The sequence below is a fragment of the Trifolium pratense genome, linkage group LG3 (genome assembly GCF_020283565.1).
Source record: "Trifolium pratense cultivar HEN17-A07 linkage group LG3, ARS_RC_1.1, whole genome shotgun sequence".
NCBI lineage: Eukaryota > Viridiplantae > Streptophyta > Magnoliopsida > Fabales > Fabaceae > Trifolium > Trifolium pratense.
Genome location: NC_060061.1, coordinates 33,196,678 through 33,210,343, shown reverse-complemented (window position 1 = coordinate 33,210,343; position 13,666 = coordinate 33,196,678). Strand labels below are relative to the sequence as shown.

The 13,666-nt window shown below is 36.2% G+C and overlaps 1 long non-coding RNA gene across 1 annotated transcript; it reads left to right on the top strand.

The window, feature by feature from the left end:
* Window positions 1-1,458: 1,458 nt before the first annotated feature.
* LOC123916613 lies at window positions 1,459-11,900 on the top strand. Its single transcript, XR_006812215.1, has 3 exons — window positions 1,459-1,887; window positions 3,174-3,233; window positions 11,748-11,900. It is a non-coding gene; the product is annotated as an uncharacterized LOC123916613 (long non-coding RNA).
* The last annotated feature ends 1,766 nt before the right edge of the window (window positions 11,901-13,666 follow it).

Genomic DNA, 13,666 nt, shown 5'->3' with positions numbered 1-13,666 from the left:
ATTTAAGTAGGGAAAGGAGTACAGTCGGAATAAGGATGGTGAGTTTAGTAAGTGGAAAGCATGTTGGAGAATTCCACATAAGAATTTAGAAGTCGAGGTTAAGTGCGAAGTGTCATTTATGGAAGGAATGAAGCGAAATAGTTAGTCGTTGGGAAGAAATGTTAAGAATAAGTGATGGAAAAGCACATGAGAATGTGGATTATAATAATTAAGGATACTTGGAAGGGATTACCTCACATATAATTTGGAAAATTATGATTGTGCGTGTATATTAAGGATTCGAAAGCGTCACCTGAATGGATGTCATGGTGAGGTGTGTGTTGTATGTGGAAAAAAAAACATTATTAAAGTTAGGTGAAGATGGTCTAAACCACCATCATGATTGTCGGCTATCTATTGACAAATTGAGGAACTGATCATCCTTGATCTCTTGTTAATAATAGACAGCATCATGTTGACTGGAATCGACTAGTTTTACTAGCTTTGGTGTAGAGAGTTTGCGGTGTTTCTTTTTGGAGGGTAGCAGTCACCACTCCGTGTGGGCCTAGTTGAATTGGCTATGTTGTGGAGGCTTAAGAGGTGACTTTAGAAATTTCGTGTGTCGACCTAGGATCTTTGAGGAACTAGAGGTTGTGAACCTTCGTAGTGAGGTTAGATTTTGAGTGGGGAACTCGTTGTGTGATGTTTAGCTTTGTGTCTAGAGTTTGGAACCAGTGCGACTATGTAGAGGGTTACGTTTTGTGCACGGTCGTGTCAGTGTGGTGGTGATAGCATCTGTGTGGCTTCACCTGGTGTTAGCATCTGTGTGGCTACACCTATTCCTACGAGATTTTGTTGTGTAGGTGATAGTAATAACTAGATGGGTTATTGCTCTTACCTTTAGTTTCGAGGACGAAACTTCTTTTTGGTGGGTAGTAATGTAAGACCCATAATCCTGTTGTTTCTGGTCCTGGCGCAACGCGCGCAGGCTTGGTTTGTGAGGGTTGACCTTTGTTGACTTTTTAGGGATTTTTGCACCCGGAACCTATTTTGCTTAGTTTTTCGCGTAGATTTCGATTCCGAAGTTTGTTTGTTGAGCTAAGGAATGATTTTTAGGTTCTTCGATTGAAAGACCATGGGTTGTGGATAGGTTAATTAGGGTTCGAAGGTTATTAGTTCGAGTATCGTCGTTATAACGACATAGTTTGCTGAGATCGTGCCTGTTTTGTGCTCGAGTGTCGGAATGGCACGGGGTTTATTTTCCTAGTCTTCTTATAGGAAGGAGGATGTTCTTGTATCCTTGGAATTTTATTTTTCGCGTTATTCTAGTTTTTGAGAAAACGGGCAATAGTTTACCCGCTGTTCCGAATTTTCGTTAACTCCGAATCCGTTTATATTTTAGATGGGAACTTTATATATCGGCTTGAGTTGGGTTATGACTTTAGAATATTTTTAAGAGTTAGGAATGAAAAATACAGTCGGGGAAAAATGTTTCGCGATAATTTTTGGAAATCGTTTAAGGCGAACGTTTAGTTTCTAAATTTTCTAGTTTCGCGAGTTTGGTCCGTAAGCGTAATGCGACTCGTCTGTGAGGCGTGAGTTCTCATGAGAGAAAGAAAATATCTTAAGAGGATAGACTTGGATCGATCCAATGGTTAGGGTTTAATCTTGCTTTAGTGGCACTATTTGATCCTATGGCTAGGAATGATCATGATGCCTTTACATAGGATGACTTTGGTCATTGTTTTGTACTTAGAAAATATCACAAAAGCTCTCTTCTCTTCCTCTCATAAACCGCCTCTCCTCTCTCAACTCACCCTCACCATTGAAATTTTCATTTCTCATCCATTCAAGCTAGGATTTGTCTCTTTGGAACTAGGAACTTGCAAGGAAATCACTCCTCTTAAGGTAACTCATCTTCTCCATGATTTTGTTTAGCTAAAAGTCATGATTCCTAGAGTATTTTAGAGATTTGTCATGACTTGTTCTTGAGTAAATTTTTCTAGAATAAGTTTTGGGTGTTTGTGGTTCTAGGGAAGTGTTTAGGAGTAGTTTATAAGCTTGTTTAAGCTTGGCACATGTTGGTTTCCATGGTGATTAAGAATTTCATGAAATCTTTTGTTAGGGTTTGGAAAATTGATTTGAAATGCTCATAACTTTGAAAACTTGTGTTGTGCTTTTATTTTTGGTGTTGTCTATGAGCATTGTAGGGAAATGGATGTTAGGAAATGGCTTTGATTTTGTGAAACAAGGAAAAATATTTTTGTGTGTGTTCTTGAGGACTTTATGAACAAATTTTTGGAAATTCTTGTTTTGACCCTCAAAATGAATTGGTTGATCATTTCCATAGGCTTGTGAACTAATAGAGGCTTGCTATGTATTGGCATTGGAAAAATTTTGGGTGTGGTTCACATTTTCAAAACTTTTGGTCATGTGAAATTTTGGAAAAGTGTGGGAGAGGTTTCAAAATTGGTTAGGGCTTTGGGGGAGGCACAATTGTGGCCTAGGGCGAATTACCATGCAAAAAGTTTTGGGTAAAAATGGTTTTGGTGTTGTATGTGTCTCAAAGAACCAAAAAATTGAATTTTTCGTAATTAGAGGCTTTGCCCGGAAAATTTTTTGGGGCTTGGATTAGTGACTCGGGGGTATTATGGGATATTACCATGCCCTCGGAAGCGAAACATTTTGAGCGGAAGTGCCATTTGGTTTTTGATGGCCGAACCTCAAGGTGTGTGGGGGGGGGGGGGATTTGTGAAATTTTTCTAAGTCCACAATTTTGGGAAAAATGATCATGCTTTGATGAAATGATCATAGGTGGGTCAAAGTATGATTATAGGATTGTATTTGGAAAGAAAAACTTGAAACTTGCGACGCAAGAAAAACTCGATTATTTTGTCGAGATATTTTCGTAAAATTTTTAGGTTGTTTTCAAGTGTTTTGGTAGTGTGTGAAAGTGTCCTTTGAAGTTTAAAACCATAGAGAGCAATGGTATGCTTTGAAAACGAAAATGTGTTTGTTTTGTGAAAAATAGTGTATTTAACTTCGGGAATTTTTAATCACTATGGGGAGGACTCGAATATAATATCCGAGAGTGTTAGGAAGTGCCTTAGACACCTCTAGACCTTTGTTGATAGGTTTAGTTTCGTTAAGATATTTTGGGAGAAACTTATGCATTGTTCGCTCGTTATTTTTAGGAAACGCGAAACGGTAGATAGTGTGAAACGTTGTAGTTTTTGGTTGGAAGCATTGCCGAGGTAAGGGAACCTTTTTATTTCCGTCAATAGCATTAGGGTATGCTTGTGGTTATGCTTGTTGTGGTTCCATGCTTGTGTGCTTGGTTGTTTTCGATGTTATTTGTCTTACGTATATGTGGGAAATATATGTGTTGACATGTGGTTATGAATATGTGTATGTTTGTTGCATTAGTAAATGTAGGGACGTATGCTCATGCAAACATTGTCGGTATTTGATCTGTGTGATTGTACTGGGTGATACTTTCGCCTTTAACGGAGACGGTATTTGATCTGGGTGATTGTACCGCCGTTAACTGTAACACCCAAACCCATTATTTCTATATTTCTACCTTAGTAAAAAAATCTTTTTTCAAAATACGCAACGGAAAGTAATGTTCGATATTATAAAAGTTGTGGTTCGAGTATTACATTCTTCAATCAAAATAATACTAATGTAATTAATTAGTAAAAATACTTGTTTATACAAATGTTAAATCAACTAATGTATTTATTAGCTATACAAAACAACCTAGATAAGGAGATTCTATATACATATAAAACCCCTTTTCCCGTGTCACAATCAGAGCGGAGCTTCACCGACGACTCGACATCGAATACCACAAAATCCTGTAAAATCTGGACCCCCAACGGTCCAGCACATAACACATAAAAGAGAGTTAGATAACATACTCAAAATATACAAGTGTAAGTAAATTGTACTTAAACACTTCTTCATAAAAACATGCATAATCATACATTATACATATACATCACCATCATTCATGCATATTCATATATCATGCATATTACTTCATTTATCACATAATCAATCATCTACAATTATATACCAAACATATAGTTTCACGTCGTCTCGGACAATACCAAAACATCAACAAATACATTGTTCAGATTATGGTCATGACGGACCCTGCGTTGTTCATTTTATAGTCATGACGGACTCTGCTCCTCACATACGGATTAACAATCAACATTTACCAAGTATGTGTCAAACATCATTTATTATAAAATGCACACATAATCCCTAATGCAATCTAATGCTTCACATTCATGTTATGTCCTCTAGACACCTCTAATGCATGTGGTACCATCGTCTTTATCAGAGTATTTCACCTCCGATATCCGTCTTTATCAAACAAATATAGTTCGATATCCTTCTTTATTGGACAAGCCAATATCCCTAAATATTCATGATGCATGCACTCAAAACTCATGAATATATTCATCAACAATTTTGGCATATAGCCCGTCAACAATAACGTGGAACACTATCCAACGTCCGTCTTTATTAAGATAATCAATACCTTAATATCCGTCTTTATCGAATAACATAATTCGATATACTTCTTTATTAGAATAACATACTCTAATATCCTTCTTTATTAAGTTGATTAACACCTTAATATACTTCTTTGATATTTAAACAAACATCATCAACAATCAACAACAATTATAATTCACAAATATAATCAACAATTCATCAACACATCATTCTTCATCAACAAGCATCAACAAGCATCAACAAGCATCAACAATCATCAACAATCATGTAAGAATAAGCCACTGATTGAAAATACATGCAAAGGAAGATCGCAGATGAAAAACTGGTGAAAACTGCAGCATTTACGCCCGGGGCGGAAATATTTACGCCTGGGGCGGAACTTTACGCCTGAGGCGGAAATGTTTACGCCTGGGGCGGAAAAACAACTGAAAGGCTGGCTGCTCACTGCTCTGCCGTTTCAGGCGGAAATTATTTGACAGCCTCTCATTGCAACGATCATAACTTGGGCTACGAAAGTCCAATGGAGACGCACATATACTCGTTGGAAAGCTAACAAACAGGGCTACAACTTTTATGTTGGCCACTAAAACCAGTTCACAACGAAAAGAGGTCAAAATTGCACGTAAAGGTTCAGACCTCATAGATAACAATTTTCTACATTTCTCATTTCAAACTCTAAACTCTCAAGACTCTCACATAAGCCATTTTTCATGTTATAAACCCCAAATAAGTTCATATTCAAGTGCAACAAGCATATCTAAACACAAAAGGACAGTTCATTTCTCAGATCTACGTCATAAACATCGAAAAAGTAAAGATTGACACTTTTTCATCAAAACTCTCAAGAACACAAAGTTCTTGAGTTTAATCCATTAGAACACTCGTTTTTAACCATTATTTTCGTTCATTAATCATGTTAAAAGCATGTTAAACATATTAAGAACCTTAGAAACGATTTCCATCAAGAAAATCCATTCCAAACTAAAACGAAAATGGGGTGGAGGAAGTTCGGGTGAGGAGAAATCGACATTCTCCCCTTCCTCGAGTCACCCACGAATATGAAATCTACTCTCTTACCTGGATTCGAAGAAAACACGACGAAGATCTCGAATCTCTATAGCTCTCCCCTTGCTCTAGCTCCCAAGCTCTCCTCTTCTCCTCTCAAGAACACAAAGTTATGAGAAAATGAAATGTTCTCTCCCTTGCTTCATGCCATATGGCGCCACCCTCACCTCACACAAGGCCCATTGGGCCTCAAGCCCAATTGGCTTGGCCCAATAACACACTAACTCTCACTATCGCTTAATAACTAAAGTACTCGATAAATAACTCTAGTTATTAACTTAATTAAATTTCTACGTTAATAAAATATTTTAACACATAAAAATAATAATACGAAAATTGGGTCGTTACAACTCTCCCCCACTTAAAAGATTTTCGCCCTCGAAAATGACGCTACTAAAACAACTCCGGATAACTCCTGTATCCGACCCTCCAACGAAACGTTCAAAACACTGCACATTACCAAGTTTGACAAAATTAATTTATCCCATCCAACACAATTTTTGTCTATTTATCAACAAGAGATCAAGGACGGCCAGTTCCTCAATTTGTCGATAAATATTCAACAATCATGATATCGGCACAAACCATTCTTATCAAACAGCCAAAACATCCACTTCGTACGAAACATCCATAGACTCACATTCTACGGCCTCACAACGTTACCCTAAAACAACCAGTTGAACACACTCCGAAAAAAAATACTTCCACAACTCCATAACTCCACAAATCCTATAAGTCTCTGATTCCCTCATGGATCACTTAACCGTGTTACATCACCTATTCATATCCGGATCTTATTCCAAACACATCACTTGATAGTTCAATTCCAACAATCACTTGATGACCAACATTCTCAAACTTCATTGACACATGCTAAAAACTACCGTCTCTAACCATCAACTTCCTTTTCTCACATATCTCCAATCATTGAGTCGAATCTCGTTACGACTATTCTATTCCCAAGTAATCTCTTAACCAACCTTTGCATTCCTTAACACAAACAATTTCCAATACCACTTCTTAATCTTTTAGTAATTCGCTACTTCCAAATTAGACCACTGCCTAAAATTGGTTCTCCAAACAATCATAACTTTTATCTCGTTGATTCCAAACGACATCTTCAATTCGCCCATAATCCATCTATCGATGTTCCTCATCATCTTGCATTGCAACAAGCATACTCTTCTCTGTTTATTCACCCATCGGTTTCTTATTCACCAAATCACTACCGTCTCATCATCCATGATGAAACAATTTAAAATCCTTTACTTCATTGTCACCGATCACGATCATACTACATCAACATCCACGATGCATCTAACAAAACTAGTCTCTACCGACTCTTCCATTCCACAAATCCAAATTCCTTAGCAAATACTTACTCACTCTTATCTTGTGGGCACTACCAAATGCTCTCTGACACTTACCTTAGGCATCACCTTCAACTCCTTACTATATGTGCTCAAACACAACATCTACTCACATGTGCGGTAATCCTTTTCGCAAACTCTCACCTAACACAAGTCACTTCCAACGATTCAACAAACATACCAATCCTATTATGATATTTCTCAACTCCATTCTTATTTACTTTAAAACTTACTTCCCTTCCTTGATTAATTAACACCAACGGTTCACTAATCTTCACATCTCTTTCTCTAAGCTTCTCAAATCTCTTCTGAAAATCACTTCACACACTAGACTTAGAATTCCAAATTGTTCAACCAATTCAACCTACTACCATATGCACGACTCACGTAAAGCTTCTTACTCAAGAATCCGGTACAACATCCGATCCACTTGGATGACAACTGACTTCAAAATCATCACCTCCTCAAAATCTTAATCACTCCCTCTTCTTCATATTCGACTCATTTCGATCAAACAGATACTTCAACCTTGGTCCACAAAAACACGCCTCCATACTTTTAGTGCAACACACGATTTCCAATCATTTCGAATACTCTTCATCTTACTTAACCAATCTCAGTAACGCCTCACGGCGAAACACTTGGTCCGACAACTCCTCTTCTAATAGTTTCTCACAACTTGTTGTTCCCATCCATTCCACTTCGAACAACGTCACCACTTCCTGAATATTCCGCTTCAAGAACATCTCTACTCATCTCATCTTCTCACGTTCGAAACATCTCGGAGGGATATAACCTTCTCCCCCACTTATCTCAAACTCACTCGTACTCTTCCACTAGAACTTCCGGTGCTCACACCTAACGGTTCTATCGCCTCTAAACATATTCTTCCCAAAAGAAGAAACTAGTATCGACATCGTTTACACGCATGTCGCATACAGGGGACAAAACCTAACCCACGATACCTAAACACTAACACAAATTCATGCAAGCATTCAAGTAACCTATACTTCCCTCACTTCTCAAAGTTAGGAAATCAAAACAACACAAGAAAAATGAACATTGCATAGCAATAATTCATACTCACATTCAATCAACTCAGAACAAGACATCAACAAAACAAATTTCTTGTCTGGCTCCCTCGCTTAGCAAAAGCTAGCGAGCTCCCGGCGAGACAAGTCAAAAACATTCACAGGATTTAGCAAGACTTAGCGAGACTCAGCGAGGTTCATTCTTCGCCTAGCGAGCACATCCAAAAATATGGGTGCTCTGCTACGGTTTTGAACTTACGCTCACTAAACTCTCGTTTTCTCGACTCACTAATCCACAAAATCCAAAACATCAAGCATATAACATCATTATAGACTTGAAAGTACAAATTAGAATCATGCATCACAATTACAACATAGAATTATGAGATCTTCATGTTTTTACTCATAAAACGCATAGCAATTCAAATGCCTAGTAATCATCTAGCACATGTTATAAACAAACATATAACAAACACATACCAGGACACATTAATATCCTACTCTTCTCACCATTTTGAAAATTAATTTTCACTCACCCAAAAGAAAATAACTCTATATTTTCACCAAAATCTTCAAGAAATAATATTAGTTTTTAAAATTATTTCAAATCATTACCACATGCAGTTTTATATCATGCCGGATCGTCACATGCAGTTTTACATCATGCCGGATCATCACATACAGTTTTACATCATGCCGGATCATCAACAATTTAGCAAATAAGCATCAATCAACCAAGTTTAAACTACACAAAGGTTAAACACTAAGCATATACAACTATTATAAACATAGAAGTATAATACTCACACATCTACTCACAAGAAGAATGGATAATCTAATCCAATTCACATCACTCATAGTCCCTAAACGAACAACATGAATGATTTCACAAAACAAACAACACAAAATTGTTAGACAAACACGACTGACACACTACACTCACTTGGTCTGACTGCACAGACCTGCTCTGATCGACACATAACCCACACAGTCCGAAGACGACCTGCTCTGATACCAATTGTAACACCCAAACCCATTATTTCTATATTTCTACCTTAGTAAAAAAATATTTTTTCAAAATACGCAACGGAAAGTAATGTTCGATATTATAAAAGTTGTGGTTCGAGTATTACATTCTTCAATCAAAATAATACTAATGTAATTAATTAGTAAAAATACTTGTTTATACAAATGTTAAATCAACTAATGTATTTATTAGCTATACAAAACAACCTAGATAAGGAGATTCTATATACATATAAAACCCCTTTTCCCGTGTCACAATCAGAGTGGAGCTTCACCGACGACTCGACATCGAATACCACAAAATCCTGTAAAATCTGGACCCCCAACGGTCCAGCACATAACACATAAAAGAGAGTTAGATAACATACTCAAAATATACAAGTGTAAGTAAATTGTACTTAAACACTTCTTCATAAAAACATGCATAATCATACATTATACATATACATCACCATCATTCATGCATATTCATATATCATGCATATTACTTCATTTATCACATAATCAATCATCTACAATTATATACCAAACATATAGTTTCACGTCATCTCGGACAATACCAAAACATCAACAAATACATTGTTCAGATTATGGTCATGACGGACCCTGCGTTGTTCATTTTATAGTCATGACGGACTCTGCTCCTCACATACGGATTAACAATCAACATTTACCAAGTATGTGTCAAACATCATTTATTATAAAATGCACACATAATCCCTAATGCAATCTAATGCTTCACATTCATGTTATGTCCTCTAGACACCTCTAATGCATGTGGTACCATCGTCTTTATCAGAGTATTTCACCTCCGATATCCGTCTTTATCAAACAAATATAGTTCGATATCCTTCTTTATTGGACAAGCCAATATCCCTAAATATTCATGATGCATGCACTCAAAACTCATGAATATATTCATCAACAATTTTGGCATATAGCCCGTCAACAATAACGTGGAACACTATCCAACGTCCGTCTTTATTAAGATAATCAATACCTTAATATCCGTCTTTATCGAATAACATAATTCGATATACTTCTTTATTAGAATAACATACTCTAATATCCTTCTTTATTAAGTTGATTAACACCTTAATATACTTCTTTGATATTTAAACAAACATCATCAACAATCAACAACAATTATAATTCACAAATATAATCAACAATTCATCAACACATCATTCTTCATCAACAAGCATCAACAAGCATCAACAAGCATCAACAATCATCAACAATCATGTAAGAATAAGCCACTGATTGAAAATACATGCAAAGGAAGATCGCAGATGAAAAACTGGTGAAAACTGCAGCATTTACGCCCGGGGCGGAAATATTTACGCCTGGGGCGGAACTTTACGCCTGAGGCGGAAATGTTTACGCCTGGGGCGGAAAAACATCTGAAAGGCTGGCTGCTCACTGCTCTGCCGTTTCAGGCGGAAATTATTTGACAGCCTCTCATTGCAACGATCATAACTTGGGCTACGAAAGTCCAATGGAGACGCACATATACTCGTTGGAAAGCTAACAAACAGGGCTACAACTTTTATGTTGGCCACTAAAACCAGTTCACAACGAAAAGAGGTCAAAATTGCACGTAAAGGTTCAGACCTCATAGATAACAATTTTCTACATTTCTCATTTCAAACTCTAAACTCTCAAGACTCTCACATAAGCCATTTTTCATGTTATAAACCCCAAATAAGTTCATATTCAAGTGCAACAAGCATATCTAAACACAAAAGGACAGTTCATTTCTCAGATCTACGTCATAAACATCGAAAAAGTAAAGATTGACACTTTTTCATCAAAACTCTCAAGAACACAAAGTTCTTGAGTTTAATCCATTAGAACACTCGTTTTTAACCATTATTTTCGTTCATTAATCATGTTAAAAGCATGTTAAACATATTAAGAACCTTAGAAACGATTTCCATCAAGAAAATCCATTCCAAACTAAAACGAAAATGGGGTGGAGGAAGTTCGGGTGAGGAGAAATCGACATTCTCCCCTTCCTCGAGTCACCCACGAATATGAAATCTACTCTCTTACCTGGATTCGAAGAAAACACGACGAAGATCTCGAATCTCTATAGCTCTCCCCTTGCTCTAGCTCCCAAGCTCTCCTCTTCTCCTCTCAAGAACACAAAGTTATGAGAAAATGAAATGTTCTCTCCCTTGCTTCATGCCATATGGCGCCACCCTCACCTCACACAAGGCCCATTGGGCCTCAAGCCCAATTGGCTTGGCCCAATAACACACTAACTCTCATTATCGCTTAATAACTAAAGTACTCGATAAATAACTCTAGTTATTAACTTAATTAAATTTCTACGTTAATAAAATATTTTAACACATAAAAATAATAATACGAAAATTGGGTCGTTACATTAACGGAGCCGGTATTTGATCTGGGTGATTTTACTCCGGAGTATCCACCAATTGAGTTGGCATTTGATCTGTGTGATTGTGCCGGGTGTAATCCACCTTTTTCCGGAATTCATGCATGTAACGATCCTGTGACGGGGTGTTACCGTGGCGATCCTGTGACGGGGTGCCACACTCATTCATTAGAGGTTTGCATTAGGCTATGTGTGCACTTTATTTATTCTTCTTGGTGTGAGGATGTGATAAGTGTTTACCGCTTTCTATTCTGGTATGTGTATTCGGTATTTTATTACTAGTTTCCAGTTGGTGACCCTTATTTTGCATGCCATATCGCGGGCTCCTCCCACCCCCAGACGATGGAGCGCCATCTGAGACCGTAGGCCGTGTGGACGGCGAGGACTTCGTAGATTATGCCGGAGAGTAGATGTTAGCACTTGTTAGGCTACATTTTTGGTAGGCTTAGGGCCTAGGTTATATTTTGGGATGACTGTATGTCTTATACATTTATACTCAGACATGTTTAGTGCCTTTTAGCCTTGTGATATATTCGGTTCATAACTCGTGTCTTTTGGTTGATGAACTTAATGTATCCGTTGTATGTAAATTTTTCAGGTACACACTTTGCTTCGAGGAAGCCCTGTAATATAATGTGTTGATGTTATATTTATTTTCTATTGAATGACGAATTGCCGAGATAGCTGTGGGCGTTCACGCGCGCCATTTTATTTAAGCGTGTTGATTAAAAAAAAAAAAAATACCCCTTTTTATGCTTTGAAAAACGGGGTGTTACAGAAGATAGCATAAAACTAATTAGCTGGCGAATACATTAGCCAATATGGTTGTTCCTTGATCTCTAGTTTTGTTTTTCTTATTATCCGAGTGCTTTTAGGCATATATTGTTAACAGATGTTTTTAATTTGGTTCTAATATTGTTAAACTGATTGCGAGTCCTTGAGAAAGACCAAGGTTAACCACCTTGTACTACTATTATTTTGAATTTATTTTGATCACGGAACGACAGTGATCACAATACAAATAATGGTTTAACAAGTATAATTATAAAAAACTCTTGTAGATGCAACAATAATATTTTTGAAGAAATGCGTGTGTATTAAAAAAAAATAATGAAATGTATTAAGAGAACTCTCAAAATCATAAAACTTTATTTAAATTAACGGGAGAGACTAAAAGAATAACATCTTTTGAATTTTGAGAAACTGAGTTCAAGCAAAAAAAACTTAATATGACTTAAACATATAAACACAATAATTGGTAGAACTAAAATCTTATTTAAATCGTATTCATTTATTGTATAAATTGTTTTGATGCCTAGAATTTGGGTTTCTATACAGTCGGTCCTCTAACGCGCCCATAACCTGTCCAATTATTGTGACTCGGCGGTTCGGCTGATATTGGAGCATAATTTATGGAGAAAAATCCAGAATCCAAATTATCTTCCACTTCTTTTATCTTAAACATTTCAGCATGTACTTCACTATGTTCTTGAGCTTTGTTGGCATCTTCGCTACTTTGGTTGCTTCTTTCTTTTAATACTCTTGCTGCATAAAAAAATAAATAAACTTAATACAAACTAATTAACAAGGAAATAACAAATTTTAAATTTTCGAAATCCAATGTTCTAATATTTTTTTAGCTATGGAAATTTGAAGCAAAAAATACCTCTAACTTGAATATGGATTGAGAAGAAGCAGAAGAATACAAAAATCACAAGAAAGCATTTGTTTTGTGTTGCAACCATCTTAATACAATTAATATAGACTTGCACGTTCTAGCTCTATGATTTTTTTTTCCTCTTGTCTTGAATATACTATATGGATATGCTAACTTTAGGTCATATATATATACACACACGCATTTTGGCAGCATCTTAGCTACCTAGTTAATTGGTGATTTTACTAAAAATGAGAATAACATAAAATTTATGTAACTGGTAATATTACATTGAAATATTCAATGTTATAGCAATACATTGAGAATCATAGTAATATTACATCAAATATGTACACAAAAAAGAATTATACATTGAAATATTATTGTTTTACAAGGATACATTGAATATTATTTTTATTATTATTATTATAATTGTTACTATTTATTAGTTGGAAAATATTTATTACATTTAAATAGCCGTCGATATTTATCTATTTTTGACTTCTCTCATACTAGTGTTAGCATGGATAAAATTGCAAAATTTATAAGGCGACCACATAAAGTCACCGCATATGTTTGTAAGCTATCCCAGCTGGACACT